We start from the raw sequence: 15254 nt of genomic DNA, 5'->3' as shown, positions 1-15254 counted from the left end.
ACCAAAGAGATCCATATGAAGGCGTTCCAGAGGAGTAAGAATAGTGTTTAGTGACTTGCTTGGATGTGATTTCTTCTTTTGTTTCCCCTTCTTGCATGCGACGCAATGATCGTTGAACTTGAAATTCTTGAGTGACACACCATTCACTGAATCATTTGACAATAGAAAGTTCATCTGTTGTAAGTGGATGTGTCCCATGCGTCTATGCCAAAGAATAGAATCTTTCTCAGTTGCTTTGGACACGAAGCAAGTAGCTGAGGGCGAAATTTGTACATCATAACTCGTGTCAAGTACATAAATATCATTTGATCGAGGTGATCGCATGACAACCATGTCTTCAGGAATTGTGTATCCTGGTTGAAAAATAACACATTCCTTGTCGGTGAATATGGTGGTAAATTTCTTATCACAAATCTGTGACACGCTCAACAGATTATGATCCACCTTCTCACAATAATTAACCTTTTCAAACGTTACTTTTCCGTTTGAAACTTATCCCTACCAGCAAACGCAACATAACCCCCTTGAATATCTTTGATGTTATTCAGAAGATCCAGGTTGCTGGTGATATGCCGAGAACATCCACTATCCAATATCCATTTGTGATTATACACGGATCGAGATGTACCCTACACAAACAAGTAAAATGATTAGTTTCAAAAGGCAGCCTCAGTCTTGGGCTCTCCCTTTGATACTTTCGGAGAACATGATAATTTAACACTCGTATTCGGTACTTGGGAATAAGTGACTGGTTTCTTGTTTTTCTTCTTTAAGTATCCGTCACTTATTCTTCCTGAATCAGTGTTTGAACAGCTGGGTTGAGCACGGTCAACACATTTGCTCGATACATTAATTGAATCAACCCACACAACTTTTCTCGGATTGGTATTAGAATATATTATCACACACTCATCAACTCGATTTTCTTTTAAATTTGATAACGAATGATTCTTTCGAGTTGATGAGTCATTGATATCATCAATCTTTGCTTTGCACTTTTTGGAAACATGACCAGGTTCACCACATTTGAAACATAATCGAGAATCCAAAGTGTTTTGTGGCAAAGTACATGTAGTCTTTGATAGCAAAGATTTATCAGTATCATCTTTGGGTTTCTCAATTGTAACTTTCTTCGGTATTTCGTGTTTTAAACCCTTTCTTTTCTTATAGAATTCAAGATTTGTTAAATTCGAAGAATTTTCCAAACCTGACGATTTTATGAACGTGATAGGTTTAAAAACATTAGTTTTTGGTTTTTCTTGAACAATAACAATTTTTGATTGATAAAATTTTTGTTCAAGTTCAGTCATTTGTGAAGTGTCATCCTGAAATACACTTTCAATCATTTCAGGTTTAAGAAGATCCAAAAGAACTTCTTTGTCAGAAAACACTTTTGACAAACCCTTTAATTTAAATACTTTTCCGTTTGATGATTTAAGTTGAGGATTAATGAATCGCATCAAATCCTCATCAGACACCGAAGGCTTGTTTGATTGAGATACATCAGATTTTTCCTTAGGAATTACTTTAGGAACTTTTGTTGTGTTTGAAGAAACACCCGAAGTCTTTGAACCATACACAGCTTGTTCAAAATCTTCTGGTTCACACAGAATATGATTGTCAATTGGAATATATTTGTTTTTGACAATCACATCTGGTTCAGACAACACCTCGATTGAACCATCCAATTCGTTTTTGGTGAAAACCTTTTTACTTTCGATATGAAATGGTTCACGAGTAGGACAAGTTGTATCAACACTTTCTGATTTATCAGTAGACATATTTGAAACTTTTTCCACATCCGGAATGCTACTGTAATCATGTTTAAAAGGAGGTGGAATTTCGACGTAACCCAAACCTGCTTTTCCATTTTTCTTATTTGAATGATTAACCTCAATTATTTCATTCAAAAGAAATGAAGAATCTCTAAATTTTCCAAGCTTATTATTCAATTCCATTATTTCGTTTTCAAAATTGGAAATACAGGTTCGGAGTCGAAGAATCTCCTTCAAATGTTGATCAACTTCAATAATTTTACAATGAACTTTAGTTTTAAAATCATGATTGCTTTCAGACAATTTTTGAATTTTCAAAGTTGATTGCTCTAGCAATTTTGTCATCAGTTTGTAGCATTCTTTGATTATAAAGTGATCTTTTGTGAGCGTATTGTTTTGAGTTAATGCTGTTTTAAGTTTGGCTTTTAATACAGCACATTCAGCACAATCATTCACATTTGATGAAGGTTCAGATACATTAGATTGAGATTGGAAACATACATCATCAATCTTAGCCATACAAGCATAAGATTCAGCTTTCTTAGAGATGGATTCAATTTGAGACGACAGACTTTGATCAGTGTCAGTGTCAGAGTCAGACAAATTACATCCCTCCAATAAGTTATCACTGCTAGCATCTTCAATTTTCTCCACTGATTCAACAATAGCCACATTTGCTTGATTTCCCAACAAACGTTGAGACCAATCAACTACTTCAGTGACCACTAAAGCTTGAGTATCAGAAGATTTGTCTTGATCACCAGATACAGCAGATTTACTCTTATCCCCACCAGATGAATTCTTTCCTTAAGAACGTTCAAAATTACGTGAGCCAGAATGATCTTTCCTCGGCTTTTCACATTCTTTGGCAAAATGACCAAATTCCCCGCAATTATAACATTTTACCTTCAGCTTATCAAACACGACCCTTTTGTTTAACGTAGGAAGGTTTTTTCCCGTTCGTTGCATAAACCTTTTGACTTTACGAACGATCATAGCCATATTCCGTTTTAAATCCATTAGCTCAAGATCGTCCGGGTCGATTTGATCATAATCTTCATCTGTGAGATCGCTCGTAGCGATCTTGCTTCCAACCAGCTATTCATAAGAAGTCATGAATGCACCCACAAAAGCAAACTGTTGTTCAGCTTCTTGCAGATTAACCTTAGGCAAGCTTGATGCATGAGAATTTGAGTTTGTAGTTGCACCACTAGCCATAAAACATACATTAGGTGGACTGTTTACATTAGAATCCTCTTGGGATTGAGTAAAGAATGCATTGATTGGCACTGAATTTGAAGCATTATTTGCTGGCAATGCACCTCCATAAAGTAAAGGCTTTTGGGTTGAAGACTGATGGTTTTGATTCTCCTTCAACGTATTTTGACATTTGATATCAAATTCCCTTTCTTCAATCTTGTTTATGAATTGCACAGCTGTAAGTTTAGGTTTCTGAAAGAAACCGTTCTCTTTTAATACGAACAAGAAAGTCGAGTAAGACGAAGGTAGAACATTCTTCAGAGTATCGATCTTATCTTGTTTTGTTGGCTCAAGATCGACACTAGACATCTCAACAGTCAGATGGCTAAAACGGTTAATAATTTCTTCCACCGTCTCATTTTTCATCAAAATGAAATTTCTGAATTGAAATTTCACAAGAGTCTTTTTGCTTTCAAGCGTGTTTCCCAAACTTCTCGTTTTCAACGTTGTGAACAACGAAGCACAGACTTTGATAGTACTGTATTGATGAAAAATATGTTCTGGTAATGCCATGGTGAGAGTCAAGTATGCTTTTGATTTAATTTCAAAATCCTTAAGCTCTTGAGTCTCATATTCTTTAAATAGTTTCGGAGTCCATCCCGCATTGTTATTACCAATCAGTGGTGCTGAATATACATCATCGAGAAACCAGACACTTCTAGGATGCACGGATCCCAAGTGAGCACGGAACCTCAGTTCCCAACGAGCAAAATCCGACAGTTTCAACAACTTGGGACATTTATTATGACTACCGATCTCATTATCCATGGTCAACATTTGTTGCAATAAGACGTTCTGAGACGCTAACGCATAGTAAGACGCGTTCTGAGCAGCCATAATGAACCAACTGTTTAAACTTCAGTGATTAAAATTGTTAAATTTTCAAAGTTTATTCGTTTACTGTTAACAAGAATGGACACAGTAACAAATGAGACAGAATTTTAACGAATTACTTTAACGAATGTGCTATTCGTTGAATTACTTTAACGAATGAGATATTAGATATTCGTTAAAGATGGTTTACTTTAACGAATGAGTCCTAGAGAGTAAGACTTAACGAATGGACTTTAATGAATATGACACGAATGTGGCTTAACGAAAGAAGTTTAGCGAATAGGATTATAGCGAATAAACGGTTTAACGAATGAGATTGAAATTTAAACGAATGAACAGTTGGATTTAACGAATAGGCAAATTTTATCCTTTAACGAATCAGTCTTCAACCTAACGAATGAGTCTTCATCTTAACGAATGAATCTTCAACGGTTCAAACTTTCAATTTCAAACTTCAAACTCGTCTGAATCACACCGAAAACACCTAAAACTTAGATCAAACTAAACCTAAACCAATTCCGAATCTCACTACCTTAGTCCGAAATCACAAACTCATAACAAACAGGTTCAATTTCTCGATCAACTCAGTCTCTGTTTCACTAAGTAACTATTACCTTAAACAAAGTTAATCAATACATCATAATCTGCATCAATTGAATACGAATATATCACTAAAATCAAAGAATTGTATCGTAGATCAGATCCCTAGGCTCTGATACCACTTGATAGACTTGGAACGGATCTAGACCTTGTGATTACGACGATACATGTTGATTTCAGTATATAATTAGTCTCGGAATACGTTATATGTGTGTAGTGTGTGTAGTGAGAGGAGAATCGAACAGAGTAACGAGAGAGAAGTTTAGCTAAATATCAAAACTATTACATTAATGATAAGTTACAGGGTATTTATAGGGGATGACCACATTCATTAAGTTAACACTTAACGAATGTGTCATTCGTTACAGATACTTTAACAAATAAACATACTTATTCGTTATACTTTAAAGGATAGCGAATCGCCCTCATTCGTTAAACTTGGTTAACGAATGAGCTTATAATTAGACGAATGTGTTACATTCGTTACGGGGTAACGAATGTAACTTACATTAGAGCGAATGGCCCATTTAGCCATATTTACATTAAGACCCCTATACTTTAGACTTATTACATTTATGCCCTAATAAAGACCGAGACGTACAAAACATGTATCAACATTTCAGTTTTGCAAAAATGCCACCTTTTGAGAAAAGATCCGAACATTGAATCATGTTGTTTAAGGTGCTGTCACAAGGATTCATGTTCAACATTATTATAACACAAAGAGACAGGCTGATAGCAGGTATATCGAACTTAGTATGATTTTCATTGCATCAGTGATATAGATTAGGTTCAGTTCCGCATAAAGCCTAGATGGACATCACTCATGGACCTGTGATGCCTCCTATCTCTTTTCAAAGCGTATTTGACTTTCCCCATATCACCCCAATTTGACTCCAACCCCTAGAGCTTGATCAAAAGTTTATGAAAAAAAAATTTAGGCTTTACGGTTGAACGTGGGACTTACAAGCCGTCCGGACTTACAGGCCTTTCATTAAGAGTGTTTAGGACTTACTTGATATCCCCACCCTTGTAGTTCTAGTATGACCCTTTAAGCCTTTTAAACAAAAACTAATTCGTTTAAGAAATATATGTACAGATAATATCACATAAATTTTATTTATTTATTTTTATTTATTTATTTTTTAATAATAAGAAAAGCAATAAAATATTTTTGGTGATCAAGACACTATCGGGCTCGTGTATGACTGGGTTATTGCTTTTCTGCCTATCCTTTGGAGAGATGTATATGAAGGCATGCACATTTCTTTAAAATGACTCTCCACAGTAAGTTTAGCAATTTTAGTTTATATCATTCAACTTTTACGCATCATGGAAAGCTACCATACAAATCAGTGACTGTTTTAGGGCCTTTTAAGCTTAATAACATCACCTGCTAGACACACAGAACAATTTATCTATCATTTTCCAAATGTTGGATCAATTTTCATTTGAAAATAATTTTAAGCTTCATCAAGCTATTAACTGAATAATCATATCATTTCCCAGAAGATACACATGTTAAGAACTCAATCACCCCGGTCACTATTTAGCTTTCAGGTAAATGGCTATCCCGTATGACCACAAGTGGTTAACAGGACCAAACACATATGAGAATACGCGTCCCTCCAACTTGAAATTACCGACATAATTTTATGTGAAAGAATTCAAAACATAAAACACATCACAATCGCCCCGAATACTTTCAGTCTTTAGATAAATGCTATCCTGTGAATCTACGAGTAGATTACCGGACTAAACATATACAAGTATATGTCCTTCAAACTTGAGCAGTCGACATAATTTTAAGTGAGAGTGAATATAAACACACACTATTTTTTGACTTTTTGATTCACACACATTATTTTTTTTAAATGATAAAAACGGACACACATTATTTTTGACCTTTTGATTTTTCTCCCCCTAAATATGTACAAATTTAGGAAATAATGTACAAATTTATACCCAAAAAGACTCAATCCTCGAAACGAAGCATTTTAAGAAAATTCTCAAGCACATTAAATCTGACTGTTCTGACCGGTGTTGTAAATAAGTCCGCCACATTGTTATAAGTGTGAACTTGCTCAAGATGAATCAATTTTTGGTCGTAACAGTCACGAATAAAATGTATTTTAACGTTAATGTGCTTGGTTTTTTAATGTTGAACCGGATTCTTAAAAATTGCTATGGCAACATCATTATCACAAAATATAGGGGTGTCAAGAAATTCCAACCCGTAGTCCAGCAATTGATGTTGCATCCAAATAACCTGTGAACAGCAAGCTGACGCAGCAACATACTCCGCCTCGCTAGTTGAAGTAGACATCGTTTGTTGTTTCTTGTACAGCCATGAAATGAGACGATCTTCTAAAAACTGGCAGCCGACAGATTTGGATTTCCTATCAATGTCATCTCCACCATAATTGCTATCAGCAAAAGCATAAAGATCAAATTCTGAGTTTTTGGGATACCAAAGACCTAACTTCGGTTGTCCCATAAGATATCTAAAAATGCGTTTAACAGCAATTAATTTAGATTGTTTAGGATTACCCTGGAAATGAGCACATTGATAGACTACAAACACGATGTCGGGACGACTGGCGGTGAGATACATCAGAGACCCTATCATCGATCGATAGTACGTTTGATATACGGGACTCCCTTCAGGACCAGACGACAAAAGAGTCCGTTCTCCCATTGGAGTGGCGGCACTCTTGGAATCTTGAAATTCAAATTTTGCAAGAATATCTTCAACGTACTTTCCTTGATGCAGCAAAATTCCCGTCGAGCTCTGACGAACCTGCAATCCAAGAAATGTTGTCATCTCTCCCAATAAGCTCATCTCAAATTTCTTCTTCATAAGCTCTTCAAATTCTTAACACAGCTCAGCACTGGTAGACCCGAAGATAATATCATCCACATAAATCTGAACCAGAATCAAATCTTTCCCGATGGTTTTATGGAACAAAGTTTTATCAATGGTCCCCCTTGTATAGCCATGACCCAGAAGACCGTCAACGTAGCATACCACGCCCGAGGAGCTTGGCGAAGACCGTACAATTCTTTGTCCAATTTGTATACATGATTAGGATTCTTAGAGTCTACAAACCCCGGTGGCTGATCCACGTAAATCTCTTCCTTAACTTCGCCATACAGAAACATGATCTTAACATCCATCTGATATACCGTGAAACCCATGAAAAACGCATAAGCCATAAAAATCCGAATGGCCTCAAGTCTAGCTACAGGAGCATATACTTCGGTGTAGTCTAAACCTTCAACCTGACGAAAACCACGAACAACTAACCGTGCCTTGTTTCTAACAATAACTCCCGTGTCATATTCCTTGTTTCGGAAAACCCATCTCGTATCTAATGCTTTCTTTCCCTCTGGCAGTTCAACTAACCTCCACACTTTCAATTTATCAAACTGATTCAACTCTTCATGCATGGCATCCACCCAACTTGGTTCTAGAAGAGCCATTTCCACCGACTTCGGCTCAATCTGAGAGATGAAACAAGAAAATAAACAACTGTTTATGTGTCCCATCTGACTTCTGGTGGACACACCTGTTTCAAGAGGACCTATGACATTCTCAATTGAATGATTTCGCTGGGTCCTTGATGGAAGTACATGTTCGGGAACAGTACCGGTAGGAGGTTAGTTTGACAGGTTCTCATCAATCTTAGCGAGGGGATTCTTCCATCCAAAAGCCGTAGTACTGTTTGAGTACGAAGTGCTGGCAACGTATTCATTTGGAATGACATCAGGAAACAAGGTGCTCCTGAAGATTTGACGAATAGGACTCTCCCCCTCAACTGTTGAAGCATTTTCTGAAGAGTTTGGAGAATACACAGCTTCCGTAACTTCTTTCGGCTAACTGACGGACGCGGGTGGGTTGTCATCAAGTGGTTCTATGATATAATCATCCAGAAGAGGAGAGATGTGAGATACTGCATGTGGGTCTTCTTTCTTAGTATTTGCTGTAGCACCACCTGAAGTTTCTGTGTTGATGACCGGAAGCACATTGAATGGTTTAAATAGTTCATTGTAATCGAATAACCAGTCCTGACCAACACGAGCATCAGTCTCGTTTTCTTCCAACCAACGAACACCATAGGGTTCTAGAATCTGTTTTGTTGACTTATTGTAGACTCTGTAGGCAGTGTGACCAGCATACCCAACAAAATAACAGTCATCAGCTTTGGGCCCAAACTTCGGAGTAGACTCAAAATTCAATAGAGTACACGGACAACCAAAAGCTCTGAAGTGTGCAATAGTAGGCTTATGACCATATACGATCTCATATGGAGTTTTCATTTGTGATTTGTTAATTATCACCCGATTCTGAACATAACAGGCCGTGTTGATAGCTTCCGCCCAGAAGAATAATGGCAGTTTAGAATCACACAACATGGTCCTTACCGCCTCGATAAGAGTCCTGTTTCTTATTTCAGCCACATCATTCTGCTGTGGTGTCCGAGCTGAACTGTATTGACGGAGCACCCCCCTTTCTGAGCAGAAATAATTCAATGATGCATTCTTGAATTCCGTACCATTGTCCATAAGCACAACAAATTGTTTGATCAATTCTGCAATTTCACTCTTATTTGACAAGACAAACACCCAAGTAAAATGTGAGTAGTCATCAGTAATATTGAGACAATAACAGCTGCGACAAAAACTCAAAACATGTAACAGACCGAAAAGATCCATATGCAGTAATTGAAACACAGATGAAATGGTGTTAAGCAATTTTGGTTTATGAGTTTTTTGATGATGTTTACCTAAGGCACAAGCCACACACTTTTCAATAGTAACAAAATATTTGACGAGCAAACCTCGCACCAAATCATTTTTAGCAAGATGATTTAGATTTTTCACATTTGAATGACCAAGAAGACGATACCAAAGCATGGCATTATGTTCAGACACCTTTGAAAACAAACATGTTATTTCATCAGAAACATTTTTGTTCAAGTCGATCACGTAAGCATTATCTTTTCTTTGTGATCGAACAAGAATCCAGTCTTCTGGTATAATGATACCAGGTTTCAAAATCAAGCACTTTTTCTTAGTAAAGTGAGTTCAAAACCCTTTATCACAGATTTGTGACACGCTCAACAAATTGTGCTTCAGCTTGAATGTCTTATAGTACCCTTTACTTACAGTACCCTTCTGCGTGATCTTCCCTTTTTCTCCACCCGCAAAGAACACATACCCACCATTAAAAATTTAAATGTCTTGTAGCTGGGAAATGTCTCCTGTCATGTGTCTGGAACAACCACTATCAATATACCAAGGTCTGATGATATTCCTCCATAGCTGCTCCTGCACGAAGTGCGAGATTAATTAGACTTTGGCACCGAGTCCATAGTAACGCTGGGTACACCTGACTCGTCTACTGATGTGTGTCTAATAACCCTATAATAATAACCCTCACAAGTAAGCTTTAATATTAAAACGAAAATCCTAAAACCACACACAACCGGCAAGTGTACGGATTGCACGTAGTATAGACCTAGGAAGTCCGAGTATTGAACACGTGGACACGTAAGGACGGTAACGATCACTAACCCTAGACAAGACCTATCTAAGAATAATATTTATTTGATTTTTGATTTCTTTTAACTTAACTGAACTAACTGGATTAACTAACAAAAGTTACCTAAAATAGAAACTTAACGACCAATTAACTGAGTTAACTCTGGATGGAGAAAAACGTCTACCTAGGTCTGAATGAAACTGTAGGCCTGACAAGCTAATGGATTGAATGATTTCAAGACACCGGTCCCTAAAGATGACACAACTAAGGATCGCTAGGGCTCACTGGATTACATCTCGGTCTCACACAATATACCCTAACTACTCAAAATTGACTAAAACGACCAAACCGGGAAACAATTGCTAACGTGTTCTAATGATGGATCACCTCTCGGTCTCACCAACACTCGACCCTAATGGCGATGAATACTACACAACCAAGGATAGAGGAACAATTCAACTTAAACCAAAATAGATCAACTAGTCACTCAAAACACCTAAACCTGACAAGAAACAAACTCGCTCTCACGCAATCCTTATTCTAGCTTGTAAAGGCAATGAGATGACCCTACTTCTTATCACCTCTCGGTCTCAAAGAAAGTGTCTAATCGATGTACTTTAATCAATTAACCACGCAACAAAACCCTACGGTTGTTCCTACCGCAAACAAACCCTAAACACTAAGTCTAGAATCAAACAATGCACCGATCAATCAATACAGAACTAATCAATCAACACACGGGGTTTATGCAATAAATTGATATAATTTCCATCCACTAAACAAAACCTATTTCATGTCCAAATCAAACTTTATTTTACCCAAAAACTACAAGATTAATAAAAATATGATTTCATAGTATGTTCCGGGTTCGTTCACCGGTTTCTTTCTTTCTTTTACAGCCAAGCCTCGGGATCGTTCACCGGTTTCTTTCTTTCTTTTACCCAAAAACTACAAGATTAATAAAAATATCTAAAACAAGTAAAAACATATAAAATATAATATAATACGTAGATAAAACGTGCAGAAAATACGTGTGTTTTACAACACATCATCTACATTCGTTACAGGCTGCCATGACATATCTTCTCAATTATCTAAAATGGAAGAAGAAACCTTCTTTACCGGAGACTTAGGCATCCATTTATGTTTACCATTGTAACATTTACTGTTGTTTTTATGAATGGATGCTTCAGTCTCTAGTTTGCGTGTAGAGGGAACAGACGAATTTGTTCTCCCGACAGGCCGTGATTTAGAAATCGAGTTAGTTTTTGAAGTTGAATCATGGTTTCTATCACTTCTACTAAACATGTTAGGCTTGGTCTGATGAGGACGAAACCTACCAGATTTGTTCTTGTTCCAATCACCGTCAGAGGGATTTGCCTTACGATGCCCGAAATTTCGTCGATAGGTATCACGAAGCATATTCCTCTGATAAAATCCATTGTAAGGAACATATTGACGATGTGGACAATTTCTAGAAATACTACCAGGAATCCCACAATTATAACAAGTTTGACGTTTTATATAAAAATCATTGTGGTGAACCTTTTGTCTTGACCTATTGTGTGGGTCAGGTCGCTTAACTTGATGTTTACCATTAGACCTGTTGTTCGGGTCGACACCCTTTTGTTCATTTGAGCATCCCTCTTTAATGAACTTAGGTAGTGGGTAGTTTTTAACCACATCATCAGATTTCACAATTTTAACAAAATTAACCACACAATTGTCTTTGCTTTTAAAGCCAGAGCCCACACAACCAGTCAAACTAACATAATTCAAAACAGACAGTTTTAAAGAAACATCATAATTAATGTCTTTATTAAACGAAACACAAGAGTCATAATCCTCATAAGTCCATTCCTCAACAATTACTTTCTCTGCACATGAAGCAAACACATTAGAATCGTTCACTCCTGAGGTGGATACATCTGTATTCACAGGATCAGACTTGTCATTCTTATCTTGTTTACCGTACTTCATGCCCTGTACCTTTTCTTCCTGTTCATTGGTGACAGGAAGTCGAACATAGTTGTCATTGTAAGTTGGGGGTACCCGACTATATTCTATGCCCTCACCTTCGTTTTCATTCCACCATATCTGATTATCAATCATTGAACTAACTACTTTACTGGAATCCTCGAATTTTTTGAAATCAAGTTCAGCTCTTTCAAATTTAGCATTTAAATTCAAAATCTCTATTTTGGAGGCTTCCAATTTAGCGGTTAATTAAGCAATTTTCTGCTTGGCATCTAAGTAGTGACAACATGATGTGTTGTAAAACACCCGTATGTTTCTCACGTTTTATCTACGTATTATATTATATTTTATATGTTTTAACTCGTTTTAGATAGGTTTTACACACATTTATTAATCTTGTAGGTTTTGGGTGAAAGAAAGAAGAAAACCGGGACTTTTCGAGCATTCTACGAGCCTTTTTACGCATACAAGTTCAAGACAAAGCTCAAGGCCCGATCCGTATGCATCATGGACGCCCAAAATCATATTATAACATAACATAAAAAAAAGAAAAAAACCCTAGGGGGGCTGGCAAATTCCGATCGCAGCAGAGCAGGAGAAAGAAAAGAAGAAAAAGTTTTGTGGAGCTAGGGTTTGGACTTGTGGCGGCTAGGGAAGGAAGAAGACACAAGAATCAAGCCTCGGGAAGGTTTTTCATCAGTTATAGCAGCCAAGAACAGCCCGGAATTCATTCATATCCTTACATCTTTTCATTGTTCATATACTTTGTTTTACTTGTTCAATTGATTAGTAGTTTTGCAATTACTTGAGAGATTGACTTGTTATTGATTAGTATTGGTTATTGAATGTTTGAATTGATGTTTAAGATGAGTTAAATGATGCTTTTATTTAATGTTCATGGCTGTCCAAATATGATCATTGGCTAATCTTGTTAGTTCTAGCTAGGAATGATGATTCTTGTTAGTGTTTGATAGGTTTTATGTATTGTTTGATTGATAGACTGGAATTGCTATTGTAAATATTGATTTAGACATGAAATAGGTTGTGTTTAAGGGCTGGAAATTCTAGTGATTCATTGCATAAACCCCGTGTGTTGATTGATTAGTTTTGTGTTGATTGATCAGTGCATTGTTTGATTCTAGACTTTGTGTTTAGGGTTTGTTAGCGGTAGGTACCACCGTAGGGTTTTGTTGCATGATTAATTGGATTAAGTACAGCGGTTAAACACCTTCCTTGAGACCGAGAGGTGTTAGGAAGTTAGGGTTGTCTCATCGCCTTTGCATGCTAGAATAAGGATTGCGCGAGAGCGAGTTTGTTTCTTGTCAGGTTTAGGAGTTTTGAGCGACTAGTTGATCTATTTTGGTTTAAGTTGAATTGTTCCTCTATCCTTGGTTGTGTAGTATTCATTGCCATTAGGGTCGAGTGTTGGTGAGACCGAGAGGTGATCCTTCATTAGAACACGTTAGCAATTGTTTCCCGGTTTGGTCGTTTTAGCCGATTTTGAGTAGTTAGGGTTTGTTGTGTGAGACCGAGAGGTAATCCAGTGAGCCCGAGCGATCCTTAGTCGTGTTATCTTTTGGGACCGGTGTCTATATATCATTCAATCCATTAGCTTGTTAGGCCTACAATTTGATTCAGACCTAGGTCGACGTTTTCTCCATTCCTAAGTTAACACAGTTAGTTCCCCGTTAAATTTTCTATTTTTGGTAAGTTTTGTTAGTCAGTCTAGTTAGTTCAGTTAAGGATTTAAAAATCAAAAATCAATATAATTATTATTCTTAGGTAGGTCTTGTCTAGGGTTAGTGATCTTTAGCGTTCTGACGTGTCCACGTGTTCGATACTCGGACTTCCTAAGTCTATACTACTTGCGATCGGTACACTTGTCGGTTGTGTGTGGTTTTAGGATTTTTGTTTTAATATTAAAGCTTAGTTGTGAGGTTCATATTTATAGGGTTATTAGACACACATCACAACACTTTATGCTGAATTCAGATTTAAGCTTAGAAAAATTCTTTTGATTTGCTCATATTTTATCTAAGAAGGATTTTTCATTTTTCTTAAGTTTAAAATTTTCAGATTTCACTCTTTCCATGTCTCTAATCAAGTTATCATTGTGGAGTTTATATAAATTAATTTTATCAACACAGCCTTGAGAACATGGTTGAAAGCTTACCTCAGATGAGCTAGGAGGAGTGAAGGCCATGACTGTGAATTGAATTTCCTTGATTTGCTCCTCAGCAACATTTTCTTCCTCTGCATCCTCTATGTGAGCATAATTGGCGGTCTGATTGCCATTGTTGAGAGCAGCCATCTGATCATCCCAAGAAAATTGTTGAGCAACAAAACATCTTTCACCATATCCCGAACTACCCCCAACTTCTCCTCTAGCATTTCCCACTGGAACCAGCGCCCTCTCCATGTTTCCTTCCTTTGCTGGGTTGGTACATTCATGAGCAAAGTGACCTGACTCGTGACAGTTGTAGCATCTCAGAGTGTCCTTGTTAAAACCCACTTTCTGATTGTTTGGCATATTCCAATTGTTCCTTCCCATTCTCTTAGTGAATTTCTTGGCCCGAAACACTGCCATGGCAATTTGCCAAGAGATATCCATTTCTTCAACATCATCTAAATGGATTTAATCAAGCTCAGCAGCAACTATAGGTTGAACCAGATCACCAGCTAGAAATGCATTGTAGTAGTTCATGAATCCCGCCATTAAAGCTATGTTCTCTTGAGTTTCCTTTGGGATAGACGGAATCTGAATGGAGTTCTGACTGGGAGCAACAACAGATGATTGAGGCTGAACATTAGCAGCAGGAGATTGAGCAGACTTGGTGAAAAATACTGGAGCTGGTTGAGGTGGGATGGAAGAAGATTTGCCTTGAGTGGACGTAAACATTTGGAAGTTTCCTTGAGGTGGAAGTTGCTGAGTGGCCTTAAACATTGAGAAGCTGTCTTGTGAGATGAGAGCATTGTTGGAAGCAACATTGTACCCAGCTGCACTGTAGGAGTTTGCATGATTTATAACACGTTGCTTGTCATCCATGTCAAATGCCTTAATGGTAGCCACATCTCGGATATAGACATCCTATTGAGATCTTGTCTTCTTGATAACGGCAACATTCATATCCCAACTTTTGGGCAGTGAGTTCACCAAGTTGTTGTTTATCTTAGAAGTTGCCAAATAGATGCTTGCAGATCTCATCTCAGTAACAAGAGCTATGAACCTTTGAAGTTGAGTTTCCAACGACTCCCCAAAAATA

This window comes from Bidens hawaiensis, unplaced genomic scaffold (assembly GCF_021521415.1).
Source record: "Bidens hawaiensis isolate Kalapana, Puna unplaced genomic scaffold, B.hawaiensis_p1.1 tig00004658_1, whole genome shotgun sequence".
NCBI lineage: Eukaryota > Viridiplantae > Streptophyta > Magnoliopsida > Asterales > Asteraceae > Bidens > Bidens hawaiensis.
The sequence above is the reverse complement of the archived record's forward strand: the minus strand, read 5'-3'. Positions refer to the sequence as shown.